Below are 11479 nucleotides of genomic sequence, written 5' to 3' on the forward strand. Positions count from 1 at the left end.
CAGTGTGACTGTTACCTTACTTAAAGAGCAGTGCCCGAAGGCTTTATTTTAAGCAGATTCGCATCAAAATCATGTTTAGAATCTTCAGGGTTAGTATAAGGTTCTAAGTCAGCTTCTGGTTGTGTTTCATCTGTTCCCTGCATCTTGGTGTGTTTGTCTAAAGAGAAAAGAGGAAAGCAAATGTGAGTGGTGCCACTTGTACTAACTAACCCTTTGGGCTTTATCGGTAGATTTATTTCAGGGAAGGGTGTCAGAGAAATGGGGTGTCTTAGGCTGAGGGCCTGACTTAAGGGTGACCGGTGGTTCACTCTGCTCTCCTCACTGCGTGCTCAGGTGTGGCGCCCCCGAGGGTCCTGCTGGCCTTGTGTCCATGTGTGTCTGTTCCTTTCTTAGATCAAAAGTGGATGCCAGCAGCTATGGGATCCCAGAGACATACCCGGTTCGTTCCAGCTGGTGAGAGACCAGAAACGTTGTGAATGGATGTTTGATATTACTGCAAATAAAGAAAAAGGGCCTGGGAATTCTGATTCCATCTCTGTTTTGTTTAAGCCTCATTTTATGCCTTAAATATCTACAATGTGAAATCACTTCTCAGCCCGGTGACTGAGTAGGAGTACAGTACAAACCGATGCCACACATCAGCTCACACCGAGGAGCGCTCCCTCCAAACCACACTGAGAACAGCCTCCGGGGTGTGGGGCTTGAAAGCAGGGGAGAGTTTTACTTTCATTTCTATAACGGCCACTCTTCCCATTCTCTAGAAATCCAGGAGAAGAGGCGCTGGGGGAAGTTTCTGGAACGCACTGGTTAATTCCGTGTCTGTAGCAGCAAGTGCTCCTGGACAAACAAGCTCAGCCACATGCTGTCCCTGCAGCTTCCGTGGGACAGCGTGAGACTCGCCTACTTTAAGTTTTTAACTCGGCCTAGATTTCATCTATTTAAAAATATGTAGGTAGTCAGGTTGACTGAAGGATTAAATTGGATAAAATGTGAAATACTGCCTTAAATGTATGTCCCCAATTTTTAATTTATCAAAGGTAGTATTTGATACACATACAAGAATTTTACAACATTTCACTTACTCCAAAAACTTTTTTTAAATGTTTTCAGTACATGCACCCTTGTTTTGGAGTAGATATACTCTGTCTAAAGAAGTTAAATCCAGGGTACAGGTTAAAGAGAAAAACACAAATTAGTGAACTGATGACTTTATTAACAAGACAAAAACCTTTTAAAATCTGAAAATAGGCCCCCCAGTTAGCCTAGATAAGGTACAAAGCACCAATACACAAATATACTGTGAAATCATTGAAAATAATTTTTCTAACCCTCCCGCCTTTTAAGTAATAAGTAATAAGTCTGGACGTTGGGGGGGGGGGGGGGTGTACCAGCTTTTAGTTCCTTGTTTGAAACTCCACCTAGATTAGCCAGATTCGATGGGTGTAAATAGGTTTTAAACAGGGTTTTTTAACATTTGGCCCGGTGGCAGGCGAGATCTTCCTCGAGAGGCCTCGAAGTCTCATTTCTGCTAGAAAAACACAAAAACCTGTTTATTCATTAATAATTAGTTACTAATGTGCTCACAAAAGGAGCACATTAATCAGGAGCTGAATAGCCATTTTTTTAAAGCCAAGAAACTTCCCATCCCTGACTCGCACAAAACACGGTACACAAAATGCTGCACCAGGCTGGCATCCGATGTGTTTTGTTCCTTTATTGCCGAAGGCAACAAGAAAGCACATCATGTACTTGAAAGTTCCAGAAGCAGCTGAGTCATTGGCGTCGGGTCAGGGGCTTGGGTTCCTGTCCCTCCCTCCCCAGCAAAGCCCAGGGTTCACCTGAGGCAGTAAGGCCCTGGGGGTGAGGCCTCGGATTGCAGCGAATGAGCCACACGTATTTGCATAGCTGCCCTGTGCTCACGGGAGGGACTGGAACCAAAACCCGTTCCGGGCAGATGCTTACTCACGGCCTTCAGAATCGCTCGGTGCTGGGATCGGCAGGTGCCAACTGTTTGCTCATTCTCTCTGACCGACTGGCCTTGCCGTTCTGTGTGTGGGTGTCGATACTTCTAAATTAAACACACACACGGCGTCGTTCCAGAGGCCCCCGCTCTCCGCCCAAACACCCCGGGTTCCTGTGAGACCCGAGGTCCTAATTCTGTGTCGGGAGCCCGGCCCGAACCGCGGCCCCGGGAGAGGGAGGCCGCGCGAGTGGCTGGCTGGCTGTGGGAACAGGAACGGGGGCAGCGGAGAGGGTTTGTCAGCCAAATCCACAATGTGTGGTTGTTCGAGACACTGGACATCTGCGCCTCGTCATTCAAAACAAACTTGAGAAGGCACGAGGTTCTGGGCTCCTTGCTCCTTCGTGGCCTTGGCCGTGGCCACTCTCGCTCGGGAAGCCGGACGGAGTGAGGAACCGGGATCTCCGGGGCCCGCTGCGGGGAAAGGGAAGAGGTGGTTTGACAAAGCACAGGGTGGAAATCCCCTCCGGGGGTGACCGGCCCAGGTGTTCAGCCCGTTTGTTAACCATTTCCCAGTGACTCAAAGGACGGAGGGAGGGTTTGGACACACGCCAGCACTATCCACAATGCGGTCTTTATTTGCATTGGAGACCGCATTCCTGTCTTCTCCACGGCTCGGCTCTAGTCTGTTCTGGGCAACTAAGAGGGGACACACACACACACACACACACACCCCCGCCCCAGCCACCTACCTACCTAAGCTGACAGCCGCCTTCTTTGGAGGGTTTCCCGCGCAGAGCATCCACGGCTTGCTGCTTGCTTTGATGGCCTCCCACCCACAGCTCTTGGAGGAAAAGCCTGGTTCCTTCAGAGAGGCCTCTGCAGGCCGCTTTCCCTCCCCCCAACTAATGCCCAGCGAGGCGCTTCCCTGTGCTGCCATCTGTCCCCGCGGGGCCACAGCGGCAGCAGGACGGACCCGGCCGCACTGTGTCATTACTGGTGTCCCAGGCGGTCTCCTGTGTGGAGGGAGGCTGTTCGGAGAAAGGACGGTTCTGTCTTCCCCTGCAGGTGGGGATGGCTGGTCCGGTCACTGCTGTCTCGCTCGGCTTCTCACCAGGTTGTGTTGGGAACGGAGTGTCTCGGGTTCACTCCTCGTGTCACCGAGAACATGTTTTCATTAGTTACCGAGAGGAAAGCCCAGTGCAATGAGAGGAGGCCTTTCTCTGTTTCGTTTGGTGGTGCAGCTCAGCCTCCCGGTCACTCTCACTTGAACGAGGCCCTAAGTAAGCCTCTCAAAACAGCCAGCCTCTCTCTGCTCTCCCTAACCTCACATGTTCGGCCATAGCGAGGCTCTGCAGACCCCTCTGCCTCGTCCTGCGCGTTGCACCAGCCCCTACCCATCCCCACGTCCCCTGTGTGGTGTTTTCCTTGTGCACAGCCACACAGCACCAGCAAGCAAGCTTAGCTCCCCAGGCCCTGGCTGGGTAGCTCAGTTGGTTAGGGCATCGTCCTGATACACAAATTGCAGCAAATAAGCTACATGTATTTGCATATTTGCCCTGTGCTCACGAGAGGGATTGTAACAAAAGGTTGAGGCCTCAATCCTCGGGGCACATTTAAGGAACAACCAATGAATGAATAAACAAGTGAGACAACAGAGCGATCTCTCTCTCTCAATCAATCAACAAAGAAAAAAAGCTTAGCTCCCAGGAACCTCCTTCGAGGCCCTGCACCAGGAAGTGGAGTGGACACTATAACTTGAAGACTGTTTGCTTACGTTGTACCGGCCATTGTTTCAGTGCTGTCTTACGTGTAGTGTGTTGTATGTAATCGTTAAATCCTTACAAACAGCCCCATGAGGAAGTGAAAACAGAGAGGGTCAGTAATTTGCTGGAGGAGGCAGGGAAGTAGCAGTTAGAACTCACACCGAGGTGTTCTGGCTCCTGGCCACTCAGTTCTGCGGAAAAGTCCTGGCTTCTGCGTGACGCGCTTTACCTGTGGTCACAGACGGGCAACGTGGCAAGGGAGATGGCACAAAGCCGGGGCCACAGCCTACAAAGTTGCTGTTTAAATGATGAGCGGCCGCCAAAACCGGTTTGGCTCAGTGGATAGAGCGTCGGTCTGCAGACTGAAAGGTCCCAGGTTCGATTCCGGTCAAGGGCATGTACATTGGTTGCGGGCACATCCCCCGTGGTGGTTGTGCAGGAGGCAGCTGGTCAATGTTTCTCTCTCATCGATGTTTCTGGCTCTCTATCCCTCTCCTTCCTCTCCGTAAAAAAATCAATAAAATATATATTTAAAAATAAAATAAAAATAAATGATGAGCGGCCTCGGTCCTTCCCTGGGCTGAGGGCTGGCAATGCCAGCTCCTGTGTGGGCAGGTTCCCAGTGTGGTGCTCGCTGTGACTTATGATTACAAAGCCATTTCTGTTTGATTAGACCTTTTTCCCCTTTTTTTCAAAGCACTTTCACATCTTCGATGTTAGTTGATCTTCATAATAACCCTGTGAAATGGTTAGGGCCAGTAATGGCATTAGCCCCACTTGGGGAGGGGGCGTTAACTGACTTTTTAAATCTCTTCTGCACTAAGGCACCGTGGGGAAGAGACGGGGTGTTGAAAAGTGATATTCCTCCCCGAGCTTCCACTCTTCTTGGGGGGCTCAGGCATTCATGCAGACAACTGTGTGAAGCGAGATCCACGCCGGACGGAAAGAATCACTGAGGAGGACGGATCCATCCCTAAAGGTTTCCTGAGGATGTGGCATTGGAGTTGCCAGCTGGGGTGGAGAGAGGGAAGGTACCTTGTTCTAATTAGAGAAAGCCCTGGGAGAGGCCCGGGGCAGGAACAGGTGGGGCAGGGGAGAGGGGGAGGGAGGATAGAAGAGATAAGACCCTGAGTCATCTACCTCCTGTTATTCTTGGCCTGAGCCCCGTTTTGTTTCCTTTAAAGTAATTGCATAGCCCGTAACTGTTGTCTGTTTTCTTGTGTTTGCTGTTTCCTCCTCTGGAACATAAAAGCCCCATAAAGGCGGACGCTATTGTGTTGTCCTTTGTCCAGAGCCAAGCGCAGGAGAGAATGTTGCAATAGTTCAGGTGGAGGTTCAGAGGCAGGAAGTGCCGCCTGAGTAGGATCCAGGGTAGTCGGCAGAGGTGGAGTGAGAGAGGTGGAGTATGGGTGAAGGAGGAACTGGAGCCCTGGCTGGTGGCTCAGTGGTTGGAGCACCATCTCATACACCAACAAGGTGGCAGGTTTCCTTCCCTGTCAGGTCAGAGCACATACCTAGCTTGCAGATTCAATCCCCAGTTGAGGTGGGTCCAGGAGGCAACCAATCTATGTTTCTCTCTCCCTTGCGCTCTCTCTAAAAATCAGTGAAAACACACCCGTGGGTGAGGATTCAAAAAAAGAAGAAGGAGGAACCAGAGAGCCCTGAGAATGCCGGTGAATCATACTAAGCCAGGAACATAGGAGGAGGGGCGAGTTTGAAGGAGAGACAGTTGTGTTTTGAACATTCTGAGGGGAGATCTGAGCAACAGAACAAACCGGGGGCGGGGGGGGGGGGGGGTCTTCTATGGGTCTGTGTCTCGGGTTTCCTAATTTCTAAACTAGTGGGCCTTACATGGCCACTAGACTGCTGTCACGTCTCCCTGTCAGACAAGCAACTGAATTTCTCTGGAGAATCCTCTAGAGCAGTGTTCCCCAAAGTGTGGTTCGCGTACTTCCAGGGGTACGGGAAGAGTTTGGTGGGGGTGTGCGTTGCACCGGAGTTTGGTGGGGATATGCACTGCACCGTGCTTAGCTGCACCTAATTCTACGTTCTCATGAGTACGAGGGGTACTCAGCGTTAGAAAATTATAGAAGGGGTACACCTATGTCAACAGTTTGGGAAACACTGCTCTGGAGCAGTGATCTGCACACTGCGGCTCTGTGGGCTGATGGGTTTGCCGACCACGGCTCTAGAGTGACAGGCCCTCTGGGTTTCTCGGCGCTCGGGGTGGGGCACACCAGCTCCTGGGCCGCGTAAGGCCCACAGAATCATCCGGTCTGCCTGGCCAAGGCGTTAGGATTAAGTTAATGAGATGTTTGCGCAAACAGAGCAGGCTCATTTTTAAGTTGATAATGGTGTATGGCCCTCGAAGGATGTTATAAGTATCCAAATGGCCTTACAGGAAGAGGGTTCATAGTGATCCTCTAAGCCTTCACTGCTGATGGCCCCGGGGCCGGACCTTGGCGGGAGGAAACGCTCCAAATTTCCTCTCCTCCGCTGTATCCTGCTTACTCCGCCGGACAGACGGTCTGTCTTTATAAGGAGAAAAGTCTGACAGAGCGATTTCCTGTGTATTTCTGCTCGAGTCCAAGATTCCGGCAGTGCCAGCCCGGACAGTAGGGGCCGCCACCTGGAACCCGGATGCCATAGGTTTTCCCAAGTGCGTACGCAGGCCTGCTCCCAGCCGCCTCTGCCAAGCCGAGAGGCAAAATTGCAGTTTATTGCACCTTCTAGAAAGCATGTGGTCAAGGCGCCTTTCCAGCTGGCTGCCCTCGTGCTGGGCTTGTTTACATGTTTCAGTAACTGAGTTGTCCTTACTGAAGTTGGCTGGATAGGAGTTGAGAATAAATGACAGATGACCAGAATTGTACCACTCAGCAGGAGCGCCAGAGGCCAGGAAAAAGAGATTTCCATGTGCAATCATCCTTTGGTGGGAAGGAGGCACAAAACTCGAGCTCAGGGAGATGCAGTTTTCAAAGCCTGGGGTGTCCCTGTTCCTGGTTTTCTGATAGAATCATGCCCGTCTGATAAAAGCGTGTGCAGGGGAGTGCTTTGCACAAGTTAGGGGAATAAAATGAGGCTGAAAAATAGTGCTTTTAGGAAAATGCAGATTTCAAAGAAATTTCCAGAATTTCACCATTTTCTTCAAACATAAAGAAGCTGAGCATAAAACACGCCCCCGGTCTCTGCCAGCAGGGAGTACAAACCTCTTCCACACACAGCTTTCCTGCCTCCCACCCTTCTTTTCGGGCTGCTCCCAGCTCACGTGTGCGATCTTTACTGGTCTTTCTGTAGTGGGCGATGTTCATCCTTAGAAGAGCATGCTGAGGTAATAGGGACCACGGAGTTATTCTTTAATGTCTCCCTCTTTGCCCCCAAATGAACCTGGAGCATCCCGTAGTTCCTACAACCTCTGATGTGACCGTTTATAGAACAGTGGTGCTGTTCCCTACTCCGACCCTTGTTCCTGCCTTTTGATTCATTTGAATTCTTCCTCCATGCCTCAGTCTGCCTCCAGGTGTTAATATTCCTTTAAAAATCAGTTGTTCTATCTCTTTTATATTTTATATTTATATATATATATATATATATATATATATATATATATATATATATTATTGATTTTTTACAGAGAGGAATGGAGAGGGGGAGAGAATTAGAAACATCAATGAGAGAGAAACACCCATTCAGCTGCCTCCTACACACTCCCTACTGGGGATGTGCCCACAACCAAGGTACTGCCCTTGAGTGGAATCGAACCCGAGACCCTTCAGTCTACTACAGGCTGACGCTCTATCCACTGAGCTAAACAGTTAGGGCTCTATATTGTTTTTAAGGCTTTGTTTTTTTTAAAAAAACCTGTAAGCAAAAGAAATGCATGATACAAAAAAAAGAAGTAAATCCCCTGAGAAAGACACTCCCCAAAGAAAAGACTATGAAATCCCGTGTGTACCCTGTCAGCCCTGCTCAGAAATGCCAGAGCCGCCTCCTCTTGGTCTCAGGGCACCACAGGGACAGACAGGACCACTGAGGCTTGTCTCCCATCTGTAGCTTCAGGTTAGTGATAGATGGCCCATCCCTGTCCTTACTGAGCAGCACTAAACATTACCATATAGACAAATCCATTGTTTTTCCATAACAACAGTTAATGGCTCTTCTGTCTGCCTCAGCTACTATAGCACGGTAACAGGAAAGGTGGAGACAGGGAGTGGCCAAACTTTAGAAGGCTTGGAATTCCAGAACAAGGAATTTAGATTTTAGGTAGGGATTTCAAAACAAAGGCACTTCTTTCTCTATTCTCTATCCTTCTCCCTTCCTCTCTGAAATCAATAATATATATATATATATAATCAATAAAAAAAATTTTTTTATTGATTTCAGAGAGGAAGGGAGAGCGAGAGAGAGATAGAAACATCAATGATGAGAGAGAATCAGTCAGCTGCCTCATGCATGCCAAGCCCGCAACCCGGGCATGTGCCCTTGACTGGAATCGAACCTGGGACCCTTCAGTCAGTCTACAGGCCAACACTCTATCCACTGTGCCAAAGCAGCTAGGGCTCTTCTTTCTCTTAATATAGTGTTTGGATTTATGTTGTCTTAAAAAGCGTTTAATTATATAAGAGGGCTTCAGAGACGTATTTTTAATTATATTTCTACTTCCAGGTCCTTAGTTTCATCTAACAGCTGTGAGATCTGTTGTTAGTTGGGAGCTTTTGGGGGCTTCCCTGTGTGCCTTCAGTTTTGCAGCGCTCCGTCTCCTCCACTGTTTCTTAGACAGTGAATACGGATCGAGTCTCTACCAAGAGCCAGGTATTTGCTTTGCAGCAAAGAATATATGAAATGGCGAGCTCATGGACAGGGGCCAGGTTCAACTCATTTGTAAAATCTGCCTCTGTGGTTTTCCTTGTAGGTGTTCAATGGACGTTTGTTGAATTAAGCTCACATCCTGACTCATACTGTTCATGTGAGTCCAGCTTAAGCAAAAGCCCCTCCCCTTTTTTTTTCAAAATGGAAACACCCACCTTTTGCGTTTCATTATTCTTACTATCATGTACCTATGACCCGCTGTCATCTAGTAAGGACAAGCTTTGTTCAAGTCGTTTCTGTAATCCCCAGGACTTTGCTCCTGAAATGTTGGATAGAAATACAATAGAAATGCAATGCAAGCCATATATCTCATTTTAAAAATTTTAGTAGCTACATTTTAAAATCTAAAAAGAAACAGGTATACCAATTTGTGTAATTTATTTAACCTGTCATTAGGTTAAATGAATTATTTCAACAACATTTCAACAATTAATTTAAAATATTGTTATTTTACTTTTTTCAAAACCATATGTATTTAAACAGTACTAGCCACACGTGACTAGTGGCTACCTTACTGGGCAGCATGGGTATAGAACCTGAGTTTTTGTGTACTCACTATGAATATAATTAAATTTAAATAGGACAAGAGAGCCACCTTATTGGCTGCATCATTGGCAAAGGAGGTAAATTTAGATAAGATAGAATTACTTGCTAAGTAAGGGACACATAATCTAGCTTACTGTTTATTTATATATATATATATATATATAGATTTTTTTACAGAGAGGAAGAGAGAGGGATAGAGTTAGAAACTTCCATGAGAGAGAAACACTGACTCTTGCACACCCCCTACTGGGGATGTGCTCACAACCCAGGTACATGTCCTTGACTGAAATTGAACCTGGGACCCTTCAGTCCGCAGGCTGATGCTATATCCACTGAACCAAACCGGTTTCGGCTGTTTATATATTATTTTTTAATATTAATTTCGGAGAGGAAGGGAGGGTGAGATATAAACATCAATGAGAGAATCATTGATCAGCTGCCTCCTGCACATCCCCCCAGGATCGAGCCACAACCCAGGCATTGCCCTTAACTGGAATTGAACCAGGATCCTTCAGTCTGCAGGCTGACGCTCTATCCACTGAGCCAAACTGGCCAGGGCTTACTGTTTCTTTTTAAACTGTTCTTACTAGTTATTAGATTTTTTATCACTAGGTGAAGTCCATAATTCAAAAACCATCAAGTCTTTTTTTTTTTTTTTTTTTTTTTTTTTAAATGCTTCTAAGCTGTTATCAGTTACTTGGGGGCATCGTCAGCTCTCCTTTTCATCTTCCTGCTGCTCTGGCTCCCTAGCATCTAAGGGATTGTCTGTCTTCTCCCACCTCTCCTTGAATGCCACATCTTCTCAACACTGACTCCATAGCTGGGTTCCCCCAAAACTTGAACTATTTACATTGTTTATCTTAACTTCGTGCAGAAGCATTTCTGCTAGTGGAAATGGAATTCTGTTTATTCATAAGGCTGACAGTGCATTGTCTGAGACACTTCTGAGCACAGAAGTAGGAAATCATTTAGTTAAAGATGTAAAGCCATTACTTTTCAGTTCCCATTCCTAAAACTCCTAGGAAACAATGTGATTGAACAGATAAGCAAACATCGCTTAAGTAACTGGTTAGTTGCCCAAAACGACCTGGTAGTGGGTAAAGCCATAATGGTTAAGCAGGAGAACAAGAAGGGGTTGACTGCCGAACCTTGGACTCATGGAGAGAAAATGGTGGGATAGGAACATATGGAGCATGTTTTTGAATTTTTTGGACAGAATTTCAAGTGTGATAAACATGGTGGTCAGCAGAAGAATCGCTGGTATGTGGCCTGGGGGGAGGCTCTGCAGAGCCAGGGAGGAGGCATTTCAGACAAACTGCAGGCCTAGACCAGAGCTCACGCTCATTGTCCTTCCCCACGCTCATTGTCCTCCTGCAAAAAAGTTGGGTGGACATGGGCAAGACCCAAAGCAATAATAAAGAAGCTAGACTTGTAGCACCAGGCAGCCAAAGGAAAGTAACGACATTGTAAACATCTTCATTTGGTCTACGTGGACTTGGTCTCTGTTTCTTTCTTTCTTTCTTTTTTAAATATATTTTATTGATTTTTATACAGAGAGGAAGGGAGAGAGACAGAGAGTTAGAAACATCGATGAGAGAGAAACATCGACCAGCTGCCTCTTGCACACCCCCCACTGGGGATATGCCCGCAACCAAGGTACATGCCCTTGACCGGAATCGAACCCGGGACCCTTCAGTCCCCAAGCCGATGCTCTATCCATTGAGCCAAACCGGTCCCAGCGGTCTCTGTTTCTTAATATCTGTCCCATGCCTGACACTGAACTGGTTGAATGACTGACAGAACAGTGAATGGCAGGCACACATACTGAGTTCTAGGAGATGGTTTTGTGTTCTGTTTTTTTAATACTTTTATTGATTTTAGAGAGGAAGGGAGAGAGAAATAGAAACATCAATGATGAGAGAGATTCATTGATTGGCTGCCTCCTGCACGCCCCCTACTGGGGATCAAGCCTGTCCTTGACTGGGATCGAATCCGGGACCCTTCAGTCCACTGAGCCAAACTAGCCAGAGCTAAGTGATGGTTTAAATCACATGTGTCAAACACAAGGCCCGCGGGCCAAATCTGTCCCGCCAGGCCTTGCAATGTGGCCCGCACCGCACTGTCATCACTGCACTCCGCTGCGTTTCCATCACAATGACAGTTTATGACTGTTCAGTAAACCATTCGGCCCGCGATTTAGGCTGGATTTTAGATTTTGGCCCCTTCTCTGATTGAGTTCGACACCCCTAGTTTAAATAAAGGAGAAAGATGTTGCAGATTGACTGGATAGTATTGGGTGGGGAGCACCCAAACACCCCCAGAAGCAAGTGGAAATGAATGG

Source organism: Pipistrellus kuhlii, unplaced genomic scaffold (assembly GCF_014108245.1).
Source record: "Pipistrellus kuhlii isolate mPipKuh1 unplaced genomic scaffold, mPipKuh1.p scaffold_m20_p_22, whole genome shotgun sequence".
Lineage (NCBI taxonomy): Eukaryota > Metazoa > Chordata > Mammalia > Chiroptera > Vespertilionidae > Pipistrellus > Pipistrellus kuhlii.